Source organism: Toxorhynchites rutilus, chromosome 1 (assembly GCF_029784135.1).
Source record: "Toxorhynchites rutilus septentrionalis strain SRP chromosome 1, ASM2978413v1, whole genome shotgun sequence".
Classification (NCBI taxonomy): domain Eukaryota; kingdom Metazoa; phylum Arthropoda; class Insecta; order Diptera; family Culicidae; genus Toxorhynchites; species Toxorhynchites rutilus.
The window spans coordinates 66,557,063-66,580,207 of NC_073744.1; positions in this window are offsets into that span (position 1 = coordinate 66,557,063).

Below are 23,145 nucleotides of genomic sequence, written 5' to 3' on the forward strand. Positions count from 1 at the left end.
TTGTACTCGCTTGCCTTTGTGCAAACTAGAATATGTTTCCTTAACACGGTCTTCCGGGGGTACTTCTGCACTCGCATGTTTTTTTTTGCACTCCGAAAAGTGTTTTCCTAACACGGATTACAAAAGCGGGTACGAATACCACGCTTTGGCTCGGTTATTCAAGCTTGCATTGAAGGATATGCCTTCATATCTTCTGCTCTCTGAACTACTACGTATACCATTTGATGATTAGGCAAGATGTTGATAACCAATATTGATTAAACAATATGCGTTCGACGTACATGTCAAAATCGAAACTGAGTGCCTGAAGTTCATCAAATCAAGCAAATTCGCGATTCGAGAAGTACATACACTTGAGAGATGCAAACATCAGAAGGAAACGTAAAATAAAATAATCATTTGATAATTCTTCCTTTCACATATTTTGTCCTCGGCATCATACGAAATGTAAAACTACTCACTAAATTTACTTGTAACGAAGAACATAATCTATCACAACGCATAAATTGACCTTATATATAATTATACAATCTTTTTACTCACAAAGCAAATATATTGAATTCAATTGAATTCGGGAATTGTTTCATTCAACCAAAAATTTAATTAATACAAAGAAATGATTGCTACGCTAAGGTAGTCCCACGTCAACCTTGCGGTTATATCATAGATGTAACCCACTCATTTTTTTGTTTGGTCGAAAATTGTCTTCAGCGATGAAGCAAATTTAGGGTTAAACGGATACGATAGGCAAAAATTTAGTCCGAATTTAGCCACAAGCAATACAAGAGCAGCCAATGCATCTCGAAAGACGTGCTGTTTGATGCGGTTTGTTGTACGGAGGAATAATTAGAGATGAGAACGCCGTTACTATCGATGAAGATCGCTACCTACAATGATTTTCAACTTCTTATTGCTCTACATCCATGAGCTATGGTTGGGAAACGACTGGACAAAGGTACCATAGTGTATCTACAGGCCTGAAGTAAGCTCGATTCGTGGTCCGTTAGCTCATTGTCCAGTATCTCCTATCGCTACTGTGATATTCCGTTAAACACCGAATACATCTTCCATGCAAACCGCATACCACATCCAGCAAGTTCTATCTTTTTTGCACGCATCCGTCAGAGTTCTCATTGTTTACATACCACCAGAGCTACACTCTAATTCAGGATACCACATCCTCCCCTAACAGCAACAATAATAAGAATGGAATGTCATCTAATCCAAGGGTCTTTGAAGTACATATATTTTAAGGTGAGTCAACATGTCAAAACCACTCTGCAGCCATCTTGAAAGTATACTGTGCTTTGTTTGTGAACGGAACACAATACGCTTGTGCAAGGTTTGTCAACTCTATTCAATATGATACTTTACATTGTGAACATTACGCAAAACGTTTAACTTTGAATGAAGTACTAGTATCAGCTAAATAGCACTTAAACTATTAAGAGAATGCAGGAATTCAGACGCTTTTGATTAACCTCTCTCTTTCACGCTTTAAAGCGTAATAATAATAGGTAAAAACAACAATCCCCCTTTCGCTTCCCACACCTAGAAGAATGAGTCCCCGTAGCATATTTCGTTGCACCTATGTTCATAAACTCTATTAGTCAAGATTCCTCATCCTCCGGGGATACTAAAAACGAAATATAAACGAGATGTGGTGTCTGGAGAGTCGAAGTTTTTGATATTTTGTCTACATCTTCTTCTTCTTCTTCTTCATTCTGAGTGGCAAGCTCTAGAATACGCGTGATCACAGTGCAAGTCGGAGGAAATTTCTTTGACGAAAAATTCCCCCGACCAGAACGGGAATCGAACCCGAACACCCGGCATGTTAGTTATGACGCTAACCACTCGGCCAAGGGAGCATTTTGTCTACATGTCAATTGCAGATTCCGTGACGATAGCTTCACAGCTTCCTTCATTCTAATATTTCCTTGACAAATGTGATAGAGGCATAAATACGGCTAGATGCTATATTATAACTTCCTTACAGTTCATTTCTGCCAATTTTAGTACTGACTGTAATTTTCTTTGCATAATCCTCTCTATGAACCAGATGTCCTTTGGCTTTTGGAAATTCGGTCCTTGATTTTTATTCACATTAGTTGTATTCCAAATAGTAAGTCGATTGTGAATCAATCAATGTATGATTGCACATCGATCTATCTCCAGTATTCATGAGACCAGTAACTTCCAAATTCTTTGTATACACTCCTGCAACATGGTTTGTGGACACCGACAATTTGTATTATTGCATTTAAAAATGTAATAACACTTAAAACTTCATTAGTAATGTCAATATGAATATTAGTGAAAGTTACAGAGAACATTACATTAATTAATCTATTGATAAATATTGCAGACGTATTTTGAAATAGCTCTCCTAGTCACGCTTTCATTTATTCTATTGTTTTGAACATGGCTTCTTGTAGGAACCTTGAACTACTGCGACCGTTAGTTTAATCTTGAGCATGTTGTAATTGTACACGTTTGGCCTTGAACTGAACTCGGCGCAAATCCAACCAGATATTGGTCTTGGGCTGAACCCGACTCAAAATTGACAATCAATGAAATTTTGTGTATTTACTAGCTGGTCTTGGGCTTAACCCGACTCAACTGTTTCATATACAATGATTTTGGCCTTGAGCTGAACACGGCGTAAATCCAACCTGATATTGGTCTTGGGCTGAACCCAACTCAATAGTGTGAATCACTAGAATTTAATGTATCTACTAGCTGGCCTTAGGCTTTACCCGACTCAACTATTTAATTTGCAATGATTAGGCCTTGAGCTGAACTCGGCTAAAATTCATCCAAAATATTGGTCTTGAGCTGAACCCGGCTCAATATTGCAATTTAAAGCAGTATTCTAGTCTAGAAATTTGAAAAAAAAAACAATTTTTTTCCTTAATATTTCTGTATTTTAGACATTCAAGAATATGCTCTAGAAAGAACTCGAAATCCTATTGTTCACCGAGTTAGAGCCATTTTATTGATGCGGTATTTAACCTGCTACGGCCACAACAATGAACTTCAAACGCGTTTTTCACGAAACTAGTTTTTTCAAACTGGCGTACACGATATCTCAAGTTCTACTGAACCGATTCATGTCAAATTTATATGGATACAATCTGCAGGCATCCCTCTATCGAACCTCTAAAAAATATAAAAAATATAAAAAAATTTTTATATTCTACCATTTTAAAAAAAATCGCAGGAAAAAATACTTTAAACCGCATTTAGTTTTTCAAACGGCCACCATTTTGTCAAAAAACATGTTTTTGACTTTTCCGAGGTTCGTGTCATAGCGGCATCTTTACTGATTCAGAATCTGTTCGATATTTTAGTTTCAGATAACCAGAAGATAACCGTTCAATTTTTGTATTCTTGTTAAAAGATAGATGAACAAATAATGATATAATGGATAGTAAAAATATTGTTCGTCGTTTTCATTTTTGCGGAGCTCGACAAAACACCCGAAATTCGTATCTCTGCACATACCCCCTTAAAAAAATCTGGCATTACATCCAACTCAACTGCTCAGTTCACAAGATTAAATTTATTAATAATAAATACTTATATTTCTTTTCTTGGTCTTCATTCTTTCATTTTACTTCAACCAAAACATATAGCTTGAGCGATTCGAAATTAATTTTTTTTCGGCATTACTAGCAGCACTTCCGAGAATATCGGATGTTGTCTTGTCAACATTATTTGGCTGCTATTCACTTACCGGGGGAAAAACACCTAAAATAATTCACTTCCTGAAGTACACCACTTTCTTTCTGCGCAACTTAATCATGGCAGGATCGCCAATGTGATATTCCGTGAAACACCGAACACATCTTTCATGCAAACCGCATCATACATCCAGTAACTTCTATCTTTTGTTGCACGCATCCGTCAGAACTCTCTTTGTTTACATATCACCAGAGCTTCACTCTAATTTGCGTTGACGGTGGAATGGTGTCGCCATCTGGATACGACATTAGTTTGTATGAGGCCAACTATTCCCTGTCAGATTAGTCGGCCCTAAGGCAATTTTAAAGCTAAAATTTGTATGAAAATTCTTCCTTGGCGTTATTTTTCTACTAGAAATACATTTTTCTGACCCTAATTTAAACTACTTTCTATGAATTTTCATATATTTTCACCAAAACTTACCATTATAATATAAAATTATCATTAGACACAATTTTTGTATGATATTTTTACACTACTTGTAAGCAAAAGTGATTTTCATTTAGATAAAGTACTAATTTGATTTGGGAAAAATAATTTTCATTCATAATTTTTATTCCAAAAGGGTGTTCATTTCTTCTGCAAACCCATATTGTTATGCCTACTCCCCCATTCTGTAATACAAAGCTCAATGCCGTCAACGCGGATTCAGGATACCACAGCTACCTCTTCGCGGTGCCACCTGTGTTAGAAGAAACCATAGTGAAGATCGGGTAACCAACCCTTGTGGGACTATGATCGTATGTAAGGGAGTCTATCTGAGCGTCTGTTCACCATGGAGGTGCGGCTCAAAACAGCGTCGGTTTCGCATTTCAGGAGCAGCTGATCATTGTGCTCTTGCCAACGTGGAACTTCAAACAAAGCTGGACACGATGGTCCTCCGGGGCCTGTGTGGGAACACACAGAGGGTGCAGACCCTGCAAGCCATCCGTAGAAATGAAACGCACAGGAAAATTCACCAAAAAAATACGATACAGGACACTAGACTAGATCTAGGCAATCCATGCGCTACCACTTCTCCTGCACGAACTTATTTTTGCTATTGTGTTAACGTAATAGCCGATTTATACGTTTACCAGTAGCAAGCCGCCAGTTAGCCTGATTTCAAATTTTACTAGCTGTACCCTGTTGTACCAGCTTTGCTGTGGCTCATTGTTGTTGTACGGTAGAGAAATGGGTAGCATAACAAAGCACATGTTTCATTTAATTTCGAAATTATTGTGAGTAAACTATATTGTTTTGTTTTACCATTATCAGCGAAGATATGCAAGCTATCTAGTTTGCTAACACGCAAACTCGTAATGTACATTTGACCAGGTGAAGAACAAGCCGCATTTGAATATAAACTACACAACTTCAAAGATTGATCTTGAGCTTTACTAATTGTGATAGCAAACGCCAATCGAATAAAAATAAATGGATTGAAAATCATTTCTTAATACAATTCAGGATGTTTTCAACACTTACAATAAAATGTGATGATATCAATACAATAGAATACATTAATGTTAATTCAAGTTCACAGCTTTATTTCAGAAGTGTACTTATTCCATCTGGAACATATTCACCAGTAATAATCCAATTAACCTGATTGATTCGCTTCCATTCGTTTCATATGAAATTCCAGTAGAACCTTTTTCACATGGATATTCTCGATCGGATGAAAAATTATCCTTTCATTTTGGATTATGAATTTTTCATCGCACAGCAAATCGATGGGCAGTTGTGGAATGTGCTATACAAGACCCCGTAATTGCTTTGACAAATGCATCGTATTATGACAGAGTTACAGCGTTCCAAAACTCACTCAAAATTTTCGATTTCGCATTCTGGTCCTTTTTTTTCGTTGAGTGCAGATCTTTGCCCACTCCGGAATATGATCGATCACAGTAAATGCTGATTCATCTTCACTCTGGATTTCCGATTCACCTTTAGTCGATAGCGCAATACGAAACCTTTTCCACCATAGTTTGTAAAATTTTCAGAGGGTAGTGAAAGCGTATTTATAATTTTATTATTTTTCAAATCCTTATCGACCATTCTGCAATTCATTAACTCTTCGCGGTCGTATGTCTGCTATCAGCCACCACATCAAGCAATCATACTAAATACTTTATCCTACCACATGCAATAATTTACACTTCATTTGTACGAATTTCAATATCTAGAGAATTTGATCACGAATCAATACGCAGTTTCTATGGATAATAGATAACGGACTTGGTGTAAACAAAAGATTATTAGCGTGGAGAAATAATACGATCTCATTCAAGGGAAATTATGACGACTTGTGGTGCATGAATAATCATACATAATTTACATTTACACATTAAATCCTAGGAATTGAAAACAAAATTTCCAATGTTTTGAAAAATTGTTACTTTTCGAGAAAAGTAATACAACAAATTTATTTTACACGTCATTCCACATGAAAAACTATACAGACATTTTTATTCTAAGACTAACTGTTCTCGAGATAGAAAAAATCTATAGAAAATTATATTTGATGAAAAAACCATATTCGTAATATCATGAAAACTCAACCATTATGAAATTGTTTAATTTTTATAGTTTCTGGTTATAAACGTCTATGCTTAGCCTGTAACTATAGTCATAGTCATAGTCATAGGATCATAGGAAATAGCCCGGCTGTTCACAGTTTACGTGAGTCATTTTCAGAATATGAATTTCAGTGAAGAAGTCCAATGATTTTGTAAAAATATATGAAGCATGTTACATTAGTAATCACATTTGTCAATCATATTGATGCTGCACGATGACAAATCTCAACACACCACATCCAACACAACACAAGCAACACCTCATGTGTATCGAAACATACCGTCACGCAACATCATCACTACACAAGAGTGAATCATTGGTGATGGAGGAGCATCACCAATACACCAACAGTAGAGAGAGCGAGCAACAAGCTAGCGAGTAGCGGATAGACACACTACTTCTAGCTGAACCATTGTCGGCAATGGTGGAAAAAAAGTCACGGGAGCTGGCTTAAGAAAAAATTATAGGAGGTTGTGTCCAAGATACGACCGCATTGTTGACGTAGAACAACGCTGTTATTTTATATAAGTCGTTCATTTATACCTTCGGATAGTATTCTATAATGCTGTGAAATTTTAGAAACAACTGTTGCGTTGTCGTTGAAAGTTGCATTACTTTCTCATGCTCGAGAGAAGCGCAGCTGTCACCCTTAGTGGAGGAAGTTTTGCTACTGGCAAGCGAAACCTAATCACATACAAAATTCCAGAACGACATTTACTTTCTTGGTGACTAAACAAGCGAAATAAACTCTTTGTTAATAACAACCTCGAAAACAGTAGCAATGCTACATTATGATCAATATTAGCGCAAATGCAATCCTAGTTGAAGGCAGTTTTGCGACTGGCACGCGAACCCAAATAACATATAACATTCCAGTAAGACATTCAAGATGCTTGGTATTCCTAAATAATTTTTTGGTGCACAACCTTAACGTCTGCTTCGCCATAACGTCAGTTTAATGCATTGATGTATTCTCAAAGGTACCAACGAAGCCCTTATGAAGACGGAAAATAAACAATGTTACCTGCTTGGAAAAAGACTGAATTATGCCACACAGCTTGTACTCTGCCCATCGATGCTAATTCGCTGATGAGTTTGTCAAGAGCGACCGCCTTCACCACCAGCGGGGGGAGCTTGATTTTGGTTGCTGCATGGGTAACGGCGTTTACATTTTCGACCGACGCGCCGGAATCGCCTACTTCGCTGTTGTTCGATGCGGTGTCACACTCGCGAAAGCTCGGTTCAGTGCGAGCGCCTTTCACTGCACCAACATCGCGTGCATCATCAGACGACGCTTGCCTCGAAATTTTATTGCCCCTGGCAATGCGTTCGTTTTTTGCAGGGCTCGAGTCTGCCTTCCTCTTCTTCTTACTCATCATACACTAAGGGAAGCGTCCAATTTATGACGCGGGAAGTAAAACACACGATACGAATAACGCGAAAAACGAATAGAAAAATCAAACGACGATATCCAAGTTGGATTACCACTGGTGGGGTCCAATCTTAGATCGAAGCGCAGCGAAAGCAAAGTGAACTGAATTGCTCAACAGTCCGATGCCGAATGAAAGTTTGACTCAGCGAGATCCACTGTTTATATTCTAGACAAATATTTTCCTTCATTCTTCTACCTTTTCCTTTGCTCACGGAGACTTTAAATCCTACGATTACCCCTCCGTTGGTCGTCGATAAGTTGCTCGTTATTGACTGCTCTGTTCGGGAATGCACATAAATGGACAGAACAAATGTATGGGAAAATGGAAACGCTTAAAGTTTTCATAAATTTTAACCATTTACAAACCAAGGGATTCTAATGTATAGCATAATAAACAAATCTTACGGAATTTTCGATTCGTTTAGTGTGTAAATCGTCAAAATCCGTTCGCGGCAAAAATAGTTATTAACGTTAACTTAATTTCATAAAAACGTGACCTGTTTTCTGATTTGGCACCCTTCCTGAAAGACGTAGTTCTACGTCAAAAACCATTGAAGGCTGTTGGTAAAAGTTCTGGTGAAAAAAGACGGGTGGGTAATGTCGGGGACATAACCGGAGTGACGTAGGACTATACAAAGGGGACAGCTTTTGTTAAATATATATTTTAAATATATTGTTTTATTTTCTTCTCCTACGTGAATACCTACCTATCTACCTGAAAAATGGATTAGTTTACTGTTTACTCTTTATGAATATGTTGATGGTTCTCAAAAGAACCTTTGGTGTTGTGTTTTTGTTATCACTCGATATTCCCATCTTGTTCGGTTAAACCTTCCTGTTTAGCTATTGCGTTTGCCACTCGCCACAGCTTTCACAGTTGGAAAATTTCTTCCCATCCAGCTTGTGACATATTGTTCAGTAAATTACATTTAATGCGACTTTGCCACTCACTGAAACTAATTGTTGACTTGCCGAACCGAAGCTGCTCTGTTCTTGATGCGTGTTTTCTGATTGTCATGAGCAGCTTTGCAAGCCAACTCGAGCACTCCGACGGCCGAAACTCTATAATCGCTGTTAGGTATACTGGTGCTCCGGCACCAATCCGTTCGGCCTAGTTACCCTTGCGGAGCAATCAGTGAATGCGGCCAACAGGGAACTGGAGATCTGCACGGTTCGAGTGAGACTTTGCCTTTCCCTTAACTTGTCCTCCTTTGTTACGTCCACGATGCCGATGCCGTACAACCACACGGGTTTACGGTTTGAAAGAAAATAAGATATTTCCGTCCGCGTGTTTTATACTCTAGCGCAATTTAAGAATTGGTGAAAATCAATAAGCTCAGAACAACTGCCAAATTCACATACTCATCATATCCTGGCAAACAAATTATGAAAAAATCAATTCGTGTTTTATTATTATTTTGGATATTGTTTTAGAAAGCATTGAACTGTATTTCCTAAACTCTTTTTTGGGAGGTTTAATGGCCCTGAAAAGCGCCTTGTTTTATGGAATGGTTCCAATGTAGAAAACTTAGTACTCGTGGTTTTGAAAAAAACCATTTCGAACGCCCTCGATGCCGCCTTGTTCTGGATTTGCCACCAAAGCAGTTTGTATAAAGAACAAACTTTTTTCTTCTGCTACCTGATGCCGTTTTGCGATTGCGTTTGCCACTCGCCATTCGCTGCAACTGCCTGTTGTTGTCTTGATATGTTCTGTTCTGAATGCGATTTTTCTTATCGTCGCGAGCAGCTTTACCAGCCAACTCGATCACTTCGGCGGCCGAAACTATATAACGCCGGCTAGGTGGACTGGTGCACTGATACTAACGCGCTCGGCCTAGCTACCCTCGCGGGGAACTCCAGATCAACACGGTTCGAGCGGGATTTTGCCTTTCCCTTCACTTTTCCTTCTTTACCATGTCCAGACATGGCTGCTTGGGTTGGTTTGTTGATGTGTTGTGATGCGAACCGATGTGGTGTACGGTTTGAATGAGAATGATCGTTACGGAAGGAAGGAAGGTATTGTATTATAGAGGCTTTAAACTTTTGCAGTTCATTCGTCTCTAGCCTTGAGAAAGGCCCTTTGAAAACTCTACTCTACTCTACTCCAGCGCTACCACCTCCGCCCTCTTGCCTTGAGAAAGGCACTCGATCCCTCGCCGTCCAGCTCGTCCAGCAACGATGTTGTCCAGTCGGTGTCCACACAAAGAATGATCGTTACGGCAGCGGAGCGGGGATTTTTAAGCTGACTGGCTGGCTCGAGAATTACGCATGTGTGAGACTGCGACCAATGTTTCGTTCATTTTTTCTTTTTCCTTTCCAATCGTGCTTCATTCTATTTCGCTGCTGCTCTGGTTGCCCGTTTTGGTCGGTACGATATGAGGAGCACAAAATGGACCAATCAAAAATGGGCACATAGTGCATTTTGACAATGCTTGATATTTGACAATTATTCAATTATTTATCTCAAGAAAAATGAAATGTTATTCGTTATGATAGATGCGTAGATATATTTCCTATCAATTGATGCAAAAACCTTTGCGATCTATTGAGAAATGCTCGAGTTATAAGCGTTCCAAATCTTGCATTTTTTCCTACTTGTTCAGTGCCTAGATTTCCATTTCACCCCCTATATCTTCCGGTTAGACGTAGTCCTACGTCAAAAACCGATCCGAGTGGAAGAATGAGGTGGGTTGGTGGCAATCGTGGTAGCAGAAGGATCGAGGATTAAATACTGTGGTTGCTGCAAAGTTATTTCAATCTGCGGATTACGGATGATGGTGGAAATTCGACTGGAATGCAATCCTTGCTGATTTTGGGGAATTGCGGTTTTGCTTGTCGGCAAGATTGCCGCGGTTGATGGAGTTTTTTTTTTGAAGTGAGGCGATTTATGGTAGTGAACGCCGCGATCGTAGCGCTGTTTTCGGTGGTGCAGTGAGGTGTGACTTCCTTTTCATGAGAAATTACCGGTGTCACATGACCGAAGGAAGGCCGTTTTTGTGAAGAAGATTAAAGTAAAAAAAACGTGAGGGTGACGCCAAAAGGAGTGAGTTTGCAAAAGTGCAGGAGAAAGTCAGTCTTTGAATTTGAATGGTTTACCGCGAAGAGAATTCCGTGGAAACCAGTGTCGTGACGCGTATTAGTTGTGGCCTGATTTAGTGGGCAGGTTTTGCCGATTCGAAAAAAAAGGAATTTTTTGAGAAACAGTGTTAGATTTCGCTAAGCGCCATAAGAAGCGGCACACGTGGTGGTCGTTTCCGGTCGAAAAGGAATAAGAAGTAGAGGAGAAGAGCGGCTGTGAGAAAAAGCAGCATATCGAAGATAGAGCGCGCCAGAAGGAGGCGGCCAACGGAAGAGCGGGACGCGCACGCTCCGTGAGACGGGAGAGCTGCCCGCATCGGAAATGAGGTGAGTATGTGTGTATGAGAGATAGAGAGAGAGAGAGAGAGAGAGAGAGAGAGAGAAAGAGAGAGAGGAAGTGCATGTTCGTGTGGTGGTGTTGAGGTATGCGTAACGGCGTGAGTTACAGCCAATTCCTGGCATTATGGCGGCACATTGAGCAGCCCCCCTATATCATGCAGATAAATCAAAGGGTGGAACGATCTAAAAGGGAAATAAGATCAGTTTCGCAACAAGCACTCTCAGGCAACTCAATCCGTTTATTGATACTTACGGAATACTCAGGTTGGGCGGAGTTTTAAAATTCTTGATCACAGAACAGTTTTTATTTATTTTAGAATGTATCGGGTATTATATTAGGCTGTCAAAAAAGTCCTGCGGTATTTCCGCGAGGTGTCATTGTAAGCGCGTAGTTCTAGTTGTATTCATTGTATCGAGTCATACTATAGCTTGTTGGAAAGGTATTTTTGCGCGCTATAATATAGTCCTTGACAGTGTTTTGTTTGGATAAGTCGTTCGTGAGTTATAGTGTCGCAAATATGGAGCAAAATAAAGAGAAAATCCGACATATTTTACAGTACTACTATGACAAAGGAAAAAATGCATCTCAAGCTGCCAATAAAATTTGTGCAGTTTATGGACCCTGAAAAATTTCTCTATTGAAAGAAAAATTTTAACGCTTTCGCGTGAGTTCTGTTACAATACTAAAAAATTTATTCAAAAGTTTCACAATATATACATGGTTCCTTAAACTAAGATTGACGAGGAACATCTCCTCTCTCTCTCTTGAAAACCGATAACATATCGGTTTCGTTTAGATCATCTACCTTCCTTGTCCCTTCTTCTAGCGTATGGTAACGTGCAGTCTGAGACGGCTGCACTACCCTAAGAAAATACCTTAAGTTTATAGCACCTCGTCGGTGCGCCTATCTTATTCTTGGATTTCCCCTTTCCATCCTTCGCTCTAAATAACATCCTTTTATTTTATTACACCCTGCTGGTGTATCTGGCTGAGCGCAGCTAGGGATGGAAAAGGGTAATAAAAATGCATCCTAAATGATGCATGCATTAAATTGTTTACCGGACGCTATTTAAATATTCGTCCATTCTGAATTTATGACCGGCAATAATTTCGAACTACAAGCGTTTTCTAGCCTAACAAAACACTTGAGCTCTTACATCTTTTAATTGCCTTACATTGGTCCTTTCTAAACGTTTCTATACCTCGCTTGGAGGTCTTTTCTAAATATAATCTCAAATAGTGCTTATCTTATGGATCTCTAACTCGATTCGCGCTAAGCCTCAGCTGTCCGTAACATTCCGGACTCCGTAAATCTACTACATAGATTTACCAAATTCTTCAGTATTATCATTCTTTTCTACATTTTAATTTAAATTTTTGATAGTCGTTCTACATGTTCTAAATCATATACATTTGCTTGAACATATTTCCATCTGTAGCTGTATCGCTTTATTCTGTGTTTTATTGTGTGATTTGATTTCACTCACATTATTATCTTTTCCTTACACTTACACTTACAAGTTTATACTAGAAAACATAACTTATTATTTGTTTTATTAATAATAGTATTTTTTGTTTCATTTTTATTTCTGCATACAGTTATGCAAACTAATCGTAAACATTCGTAAATTTCGAATAATTGCTCTCACTAGTAATTTGATATAACCGTTAATTATATAAACTAACTTCAAGTTTCTTTTTGGAAAATTATTCATTGAGGTTCAGTGTTATATAATATTTTCCATTAAAGGAAATGCAAATTACATTTTCTTTTCTCTTATAAGATTTTCTTTCATCAAACACAACGTTCTATTTTAATGCTAAGTTATCTCGTTGCCAAGAAAGGAATCTTGAATCCAACATCCCTTTGCTAGTTGTCTTGTTACATTGCTGATATTGTTTTTCTCAAAACATCCTTTTGAAATAATTAGTCAATGTGCTAATCTTTTGGTAGTACAATTACCGTTCCTTCAGCAAGTATTAACATTAAAGTTTGTCTCTGAATACTAAATCCAATTTTAAAGCCTCAGTTCTCATGTAACTGTTCCGACTAATCATATAATACGACTGATCGTAGCTCACATAAACTTTTTCAAGTCGTTTTCTTTATGCATGCAACTCATGCTCTCATAGTGTGATATACTTTGAAATACATTTAAAAATTTCATTCAATTTTTTTTCCTGTTACTTGTATTCAAATAACTCATAATGTCATCTACATTGTATAGTTAACCATCTCCAATCTTTCCCTCAGTTAAGACTGGAAGCTATGCTTTTAATATTCATTTGAATAATGCATTGATCATATTCTCAGCAACTCACATGCTGAGCTTCGCAAACCACTTGTTTAAAAAATCTTTCTTCAGCATCTCACATGCTGTATTTCATCAACCGACTTACTGGTGATGTTGTTACTCTCAGCAATCCACTTGCTGAGTTTTAAGCAATTCACTTGCTTAAAAAAGAAACTTTTGGTTTTGACCCCTTCAGCAAATCACTTGCTGAAGGTTAAGCAATCCACTTGCTAACAAATCAGTCTTCCAAATTCTTCATAGCTGTATTTTTAATTTTTTCTACCATCAACTAATTTACAGTTGATATCGCTCCTTTCAGCAATTCACTTACTGAGCTTTGAGCCAATCATTCTGAAGCCAGTATAGAAACTGGCTTCAGCATATCACTTGCTGCGCCATAATTTTTTCTTTAGTGGTCAATGTATATTTTTCAGCAGAATACTTGCTATACTTTTAACCCATCAGAGTAATGTTTTGAGCATTCCAAATGCTTGACGCTTGACCAGACAGTCTCTTCTTTTTTGCTCTAATTGATATTTTGGACCTTACAAGTTATCATTTTATTGGGTCCATTTTATAACGAAACAATTGTATCTTAAATTGTATTAAAGTCTTTCAGCAGCTCACTTGCTGAACTTCAAGCAAATCATTTGCCTAAAAATATTTTCTAATTAATTCAGTTAACAGTTTTGTTAAATTTCCATTTTAAGATTTTCGTCTTTATATTTTATCAAGCTTAAGATTTTCTATACTTTATATAGATATAAAGAATATCAACATATTACAAACGTTGAAAAAACAAACTTTCCAACCTCTATATTAGAGAGTTTATAGTTTTGATCTACGGTAATAATTTCCCTATCTGGGCCATAATTTTGCAAATTGCGGAAACATATAATGAAAGAATCCGAACTCATATCTTGCGCTAACTCAAGATGTATTGCTCTCGTTGTCATACAGGTAAATAGACGCCCCTAATACTTAGGAAACAGTCTTCTAAAGATTTGAAAGTTATTCAGAGCCATAATTTTTTTGGTTATAAGTAGTCCTATTTTATACGAATCTATGGCTTTTAACTATAACGATCGCATTATTTTATATGTGTTGCCCTATGACTAAATATTGTCAACATGTCACAAATTTTGCAAAATAGAATATTCATCATATTTCGTTAATGATGGTACAATAGTGTAACTCGCGGTTACAGAGTGGAAGTCGTTTTTGATACGACGTCGAGGATACTGGTAATCTGGGGTACAGTATTTATCGAGATTTCCAATACTATAATTATCGACTGAATATGATTTTCTATTGTGGGAATTATTTCTCCTTGGAAGAAATGAAGATTCATTTATAAACAATTCCTTTGGTGTTATTTCTGGCGCTACCTTCCTCGGAGGCTCAATAACACAAATCTCTATATTTGTTGAGTTTTCAAATTGTATGTTAGCATCTTGTGATGAATCATCCATCTTGATGATAACACTTTTGGTTTTACATTGGCTCCCAATTTTTGGGATGAACTTTGCACTTCTAAGGAATTTTTTAAAACCTTCACGCCAGGCTTTCGTCTTCAAATAAAATTTTGCTAATATTTTTGTTCTATTTCTGAGGACTACTTCCTCTACTGCTACAGGTGGTTCTATTTCTTCAAACCGTTTTTCAGTTGGGTATTTTATTTTCTGTTCAACAATCAGTGTTGCAACAGAATTCTTAATTAATCCAGTAGCTGGCCTTTCCCATTCTGGATCTTGAAGGTTGATAGATAGTTTTTCTATCTTAAAATTTTTAGCGTTTCCATTATTGGAATCCGCTATTTCTTTATTTGCAGATATCTCATCCGCCCTGACTTCATGCATCACGCATGGTTTTTTCTTTTCCGCCATAATTCCTCTTTCTGTGGAGGTTTTCGTATTTTCTTCTATCACAGCCCATACATCTGTGATGATACCCGTTTTGCCTATTGCGGGCAAACTATTCTCATAATCAGATTCGCGTTTTGCGACTGATATGGTTTTAAATGGCTCTTTCCTCACTGGGAATGAGCAGCCATCTTCACCGCTCTGAGGACTAACATCTCCTAGTTTTTCATTCATTTCAACTTGTATCACTTCAAGTTTGTCTTCATCATCTGAATCTTCTGACTCAGATGAATTGTCATTTTTCCTCCTCATATACCTAGCCAACTTAGGGTTCCACGGAGGAGGTGCAATTAATCTGGTTACTTTAGATGATTCAAATGCTTTGTCATCTGAATCATTACCTTTCCTCCTGCAATCAACTAGATCAGGATTCCAAGGAGGAGGCATTTTTAATTGATGGCATTCCTCTGAGTTTCTAAACTCAGATTCAGAATTGCCATTTACTCGCCTATGCAATTCACTAATTACCCTAAATGGAGGCGGCTTGGTTGGCATATCCTCCTTATAATAATTTCCCCACCCACTAGGATATATGCTAGTAGCGAGTATTCCTATTAAGTCACTTATTCGCACTTTCTTCGAATAATTATATTCTAGATCTGTGCATTTGACACAGATCCACCGATCACCCGTTAGAGGGGCTTGCTTTAGATTAGTGCAACTCAAGTGGAACCATCGCTCACACTCGCAACAATAAATCATCTGTTCCTCATCAGACTCGTGACATAGGTGACAGTGACCCTTCACATTACGTGTGAAATATTTAGTGGTAATCATCTTGTATGTGTTTTCCATATTCCTACTAATTTTATTGTTTATATTTTAATGTTGGCTCACTTGACCGTACGAATTTATTCCTTTATCATTTCTTTGCTCTCTTGGCCCCTATTTTAAAAACTCCCATGGTTGCTATCGCAACCCCTATAATTCTTAATATAGATTAATTCTATACCTGTTTTTCGATTAACTCATCTGGTGCTGGGATACTACTGCTGCTGCTGGTGCCGACTGGTTCTTGAGTGGTCCAAACCTTCTGGCTCGGATTGTTCTTGTCACTTCTGATAGTGCCAATGCTGGTGCTGCTGCATCTAATGCCACCGCTTGCTTCTGGTTCCGCTGGTTGACAGTTCCTGGTATCTCTAGCGATGGTCTCTCCGATTGTGCCGAGGATACTGCTGCTACCTCTTGCTTCTAACTCCACGACCACGTGCTGCTGCGGCAGTTGGTCATATTTATAATAACTGCCTTCTGGTACTTGAATTAACATATATTTATGTGTGTATATAGCATCCACTGCTTTAGTAAAGTTCGCGAAACGAATACACTCTTTAGGCATCCACTGCCTTAGGAAAGTTCGCGAAAAGAATACACTCTTTAGGCATCCACTGCCTTAGGAAAGTTCGCGAAAAGAATACACTCTTTAGGCATCCACTGCCTTAGGAAAGTTCGCGAAAATAATACACTCTTTAGGCATCCACTGCCTTAGGAAAGTTCGCGAAAATAATACACTCTTTAGGCATCCACTGCCTTAGGAAAGTTCGCGAAAATAATACACTCTTTAGGCATCCACTGCCTTAGGAAAATTCGCGAAAATAATAAACTCTTTAGGCATCCACTGCCTTAGGAAAATTCGCGAAACGAATACACTTTTTAGGCATCCACTGCCTTTTGATAAAATTCACGAAAGAAATGCACTTTTTAGGCATCCACTGCCTTTGAGAATTCACAAATTCACACTTCTCGCATTCACTGCTGAGAAGATTTCACGAACATCACCTCTGGCATCCACTGCCGAGAAGAGTTCGCAAATTAACACATTTTGTACTTAAATAAAAGGAAAAACTTGCTCCTCTCTGGAGCCACCATGAAAAATTTCTCTATTGAAAGAAAAATTTTAACGCTTTCGCGTGAGTTCTGTTACAATACTAAAAAATTTATTCAAAAGTTTCACAATATATACATGGTTCCTTAAACTAAGATTGACGAGGAACATCTCCTCTCTCTCTCTTGAAAACCGATAACATATCGGTTTCGTTTAGATCATCTACCTTCCTTGTCCCTTCTTCTAGCGTATGGTAACGTGCAGTCTGAGACGGCTGCACTACCCTAAGAAAATACCTTAAGTTTATAGCACCTCGTCGGTGCGCCTATCTTATTCTTGGATTTCCCCTTTCCATCCTTCGCTCTAAATAACATCCTTTTATTTTATTACACCCTGCTGGTGTATCTGGCTGAGCGCAGCTAGGGATGGAAAAGGGTAATAAAAATGCATCCTAAATGATGCATGCATTAAATTGTTTACCGGACGCTATTTAAATATTCGTCCATTCTGAATTTATGACCGGCAATAATTTCGAACTACAAGCGTTTTCTAGCCTAACAAAACACTTGAGCTCTTACATCTTTTAATTGCCTTACATTGGTCCTTTCTAAACGTTTCTATACCTCGCTTGGAGGTCTTTTCTAAATATAATCTCAAATAGTGCTTATCTTATGGATCTCTAACTCGATTCGCGCTAAGCCTCAGCTGTCCGTAACAGACCCGATACAGTTTCCAATTCCACCGCACAACGATGGTTTCAACGTTTTCGTTCTGGTGTAGAGGTCGTCGAAGATGCGCCACGCTCCGGAAGGCCTGTCGTCGAAAATTGCGACAAAATCGCTGAATTAGCCGAAAAAGACCGGCATAGTAGCAGCCGTAGCATCGGCCAAGAGCTGGGGATAAGTCATCAAACCGTTATTAACCATTTGAAGAAGCTTGGATTCACAAAGAAGCTCGATGTATGGGTGCCACACACGTTGACGCAAAAAAACATCTTTGACCGTATCGACGCATGTGAATCGCTGCTGAATCGCAACAAAATCGACCCGTTTCTGAAGCGGATGGTGACTGGCGATGAAAAGTGGGTCACTTACGACAACGTGAAGCGCAAACGGTCGTAGTCGACCGTTTGCGCTGAAGCGGCTCAGTCGCTGAAGTCGCTGAAGCGGCTCAGACGGTGGCCAAGCCCCCATTAACGGCCAGGAAGGTTCTGCTGTGTGTTTGGTGGGATTGTCAAGGAATAATCTATTATGAGCTGCTTCCCTATGGCCAAACGCTCAATTCGGACCTGTACTGCCAATAACTGGACCGCTTGAAGGTAGCACTCATTAAGAAGAGGCCATCTTAGATAAACAGAGGCCGCATTGTCTTCCATCAGGACAACGCCAGGCCACACACTTCTTTGGTGACGCGCCAGAAGCTCCGGGAGCTCGGATGGGAGGTTCTTTTGCATCCGCCGTATAGTCCGGACCTTGCACCAAGTGACTACCACCTGTTTTTGTCCATGGCGAACGAGCTAGGTAGTCAGAAGTTAGCCACAAAAGAGGCCTGTGAAAATTGGCTATCCGAGTTTTTTGCCAATAAGGAAGCGAGCTTCTATAACAGGGGTATTATGAAGTTGGCATCTCGTTGGGAACAAGTCATCGAACAAAACGGCGCATATTTGACTTAAAACAGATGATTGTAACTAATTTTATGAACAAATGAAAATTCAAAAAAAATACCGCAGGACTTTTTTGACAGCCTAATATTTGAAAAAATATTTATTATTCGTGTCCACGTGGATATAGTTTATACCCCCTCCCCCCTCTCCGTGGACAAGCGTGGACATTTTGATACCCCATACCCCCCCTAAAGTTGTCCACGTGGTATGTGGACGGCCCCTAACGGAAAGCTACTGCAACTGGACAGCTTGGCTGTCACTTTATCCGCGATGACGAATGACAGTGTCGACGTCTGGTGGCGATATCCATTTAGGGAGGCAAATTATTATCTATCAGTTCAGCAGCCTCAAAGATAGTTTTAAATTGGTAAAATCGAATTTAAATTATTATTTCATGTTATTGTATTAAATAAAACACGCTGTACTAAGCAGAACATGAACATTTTCAAATAAATGTCTTGACATCTCCACTAACACGCATTATAATATTATAGTATAAAGTTATCACCAGTTCGGATTTTTTTCTCTACTTGCAAAAAACGTATTACTCTATTACATAGATTACGTATTTGATACGAAAAAAGTTAATTTTCCTTTATAATTTTTGTTTCGAAAATGTGTTCATTCTACCTGAAAATCCATTATGATTTTCAATTCATAAACCGAACACACAATTCTCGATGCCGTCAACATGAATTGAGATTCTTCCATGTTTCGTTAACGGAATTTAGCTTGATGTTACCGACGAACTACCCAGTGTTGCCACATGTACAGATTTATCTGGTTGTTTTGTGTTGACGTTTGGTGGCGACATTTGTGCTTGGGAGGCAAATTACTCTCTATCAGATTAGCAGATCCGAAGGAAATTAAATATAGCTCAAATTTGAATAAGATTTTTTAGTGTGTGTTATTAATTCAAGTAATTAAACAACACATGTAAATGTTATACTCCTCAGAAAATGGATTCTGCTTTCGTAATTATTGATTGTATTTGTTTTTCACAGTTTACATGGTTTCTGGATCAAGGGCGCTAACGAAATTGATCGAAGGGGTGATCAGTGAGGTAGTTCATACAGGAAACGAGTTATTTCAGGGTGTCCGTGTATCTAAAAAGAAAAAATACAGATTTTGAACAAAGAAAAAACTCAATTCAAATGCAAAATAACTTTATCGTGTCTTTGCTCGTATTGTGACCGTTTTTCCTTCAGTGCACGGCTCAAACGTATCGTAAATTGTCGTCGGTAGAGGTCCCCCGTAATGGTTTCGTTCGGTTTTAGCAGGGCATAGTACATGCCCTGCTAGATGGATGTAGATCCATCTAGTCCCATTAAATAGACAGTATAACCTTCTGGCAGTGAATATTCCGCACAGTCGTCGATGTTAATGCATGGCCGGGGTATTCATACGTTGCCCGACGTTTAGGATTGTCGTGATGGACCCACTTTCCATTGCCAGTAACGATTCGATGTAAAAAATCCTTTCTTTTATGCCATTGGAACAGTTGTTCGTGCGTGAAAAAACGGCGTTCGACGTCTCGTGGTTTCAATTCATACGGCACCCAATGTCCTATCTTTCGGATCATTCCCATTGCTTTTAAACGATCGAATATGGTTTGCTGAGCTATTCCATTATCTGCAAGTTCTTGTTTATTCTTGTTTGCGATGGATCTTGATCAAGTGAAGCCTCCAATTTTTCATCTTCAAACTTTTTTGACGGTCCGGAACGTTCTTCGTTTCCAAATCAAAATTACCATTTCTAAACCGTGCAAACCACGTCTGACACGTTCGCTCAGTTGGAGCATGGTCACCATAAACTTCCACCAAAATGCGATGACTTTCTGCAGTTTTTTTTCTTCATATTGAAGTAATGAAGTAACACTCCCCGCAAAAACACTCTCGTTGGTACGAAATTCGACATATTCGAAATGGCAAAAAACTGTGTTGTTTACGCTTCAACTTTTTGATATATACTGAAAAAGACGCGCAATGGCAGTAGCACTGGAATAATAATCAAGTTACGCCATCTGTTGTAAAACCGAAAAAACTTACCGGTAAACCTATTATTTTAGATAACCGTGCAGGATGGCTGCTGCTTGTTAATCTAAACAATCGGGGCTGGAATCCCAACAAAGCAACTTTCATAATCATCACCACCACTCATTTTAAACATTCATATCCCCTTCCTATCAAATGTCAATTGAATAATTCCTATTTCTACCAACCTAAATGTTCTCATATGTACAAATGGGTGATATGTGAAGCTGAACATTTAACACGTTGAGCCCGGCGTCCCCGGCTAGGGGCCGACGATGAGCTTTTTGTAGGAAAGCGTTGACTGACTGGGACTGACAGTTACAAAATAATAAAATAAAAATATATACGGTTTGTTTTCGGATGTTTTAGAAAATTTGACTACTTCCTAGTCGAATAGCCGACTATTTTCTATATATGCAATAAGTATCTTAGGGAACTGGGACCGACACGGATATTGTACAAACGCTCTTGATGCGGGCTCCACTTTTGCATGGATATGCTAGTTAGGAGCACCATATACCACCTAAAATATGGGGTATATGACGCTATACACGATGCTCACACGATTTATTGTTTGCTGGGTCTGCCCAATTAGCTTTTAAGATATCGTTTAGATCTATTTTACGATAGTGTATATCATAAAACCGATACTTGTTATACCAAATTACGACTTAATCTGACGTGATAAATAGAATCGGATTTTCTGCATTCTATACGATTTTAGATATACATGATGTATTCTTTGATCGACACTATATATGATTGTGATTCGATCCCAATCCCAATTTAATGAGGAAATGAAACACCTTATAAAGGAAGCTGAGAAAAAGGGTGAATAAATAACAACACATTACCTATAGTACTCTTCCAAAAAAAAAAACTAACGACGGAAGATTTTCAATGTTACTCACCGTATAACTAGCTGTAAACTGGCAGTCCTACAAACTTCCTAGTTCTCTGCAGTAGACCAATGTTCTTTGTTGTTACACGAATTGGTGAAGCCCAAATACCCATTACCGTCCGCAAATTACTTTCACTTGCTGCGACATGGCGCAACCATTGTGTTATGTTTGTTTGTGCGAATCCATGCGATAATGTCATCCAGTTGGGCTTCCGCTGTGCCACCGCCAATTTTGGGTTCTTTCGCAAAACTTACACAACCACTACCGCTTTGTTCAGTGCTTACCACTTTCTAATTGCATGGTCTTTGAGTTTTTATTCCGTGTACTCGAGCACCAAATATACATTGTTTGCAAATTTGGTTCTTCAATTAAATAATGGCTGGTTCGAGAGGCGGTCCTTCGTTTGATGGCGAACCGATGAATTGAGTTTTCATGTTTCCAAGAAATGAAATAACGCACCGCTTTGCGTAAGAATTTCCCGATGAGTTTCAGCATCTCTGTGATGCGATTCTCCTAATGCTCCCCGAAAAATACGAATTTAGTTGTTTTTATTGTCACGGAAATTAGCTCAGCAACCTTGCTCTTAGAAATTATTCAATTTGGACATCAGTTATTGCGTCAGCGAAGACCCTTCGCTGATATACTTTTATTGGTCATTTCTTTTCGTGGCTCTTGGTTCAAATGACGCAACAAAGGGCTTCCCCAGTTCGCTATACTTTCCGACCCACAAAACGAACCCACCGCCCAAAGGCGGCCAAAGTGGGCCTTTGTCGGGACGGTTCCAATGCACAACAAGTTCTCTACTCACCCCCGTTGGGTGAAAGGCGTGTCGACATGGGAAAAGCGCGCCGCATTACACAATGGCTCAGCGCTTGTTTTTTTATAATGGATGGAAAAATTCGGCGGTCTGCGAGTTGCATTGTTTGCATTACGACTTTATTTGCGGATGGCAACGTCTGAGGCTTTCTTTGCAAGTGCCGGAGATGACGTTCCAATGGCTGCCCATAAGTTACAGAGGGGCGATATGATCGCTTCGCTAATATTTCGCAAGTTTGGAGCTTTCGCGGAAATTCGACTGATCGCATCATTGCCGTGGTGCCAGTTTTCTGTGGGTGTTATTATTCCGAAAAATTATAAAGAAATGTCCTAGCATGCGTTCGAAGCAGAAGCTACGGTTGATGAATATGCGCCTGACCGATTAGACTTCGTATTCCTCCGACATATGCTCTAAAATATTATGCCATATTTCCTTATTATTTTTATTCGGTGCAACATCGATGGTTACGCTGGCATCGGGGCAACCAAAGCTGGTATGCGTTGGTGGAAACGGAACTGGGCCAACTGTCCGGGGTA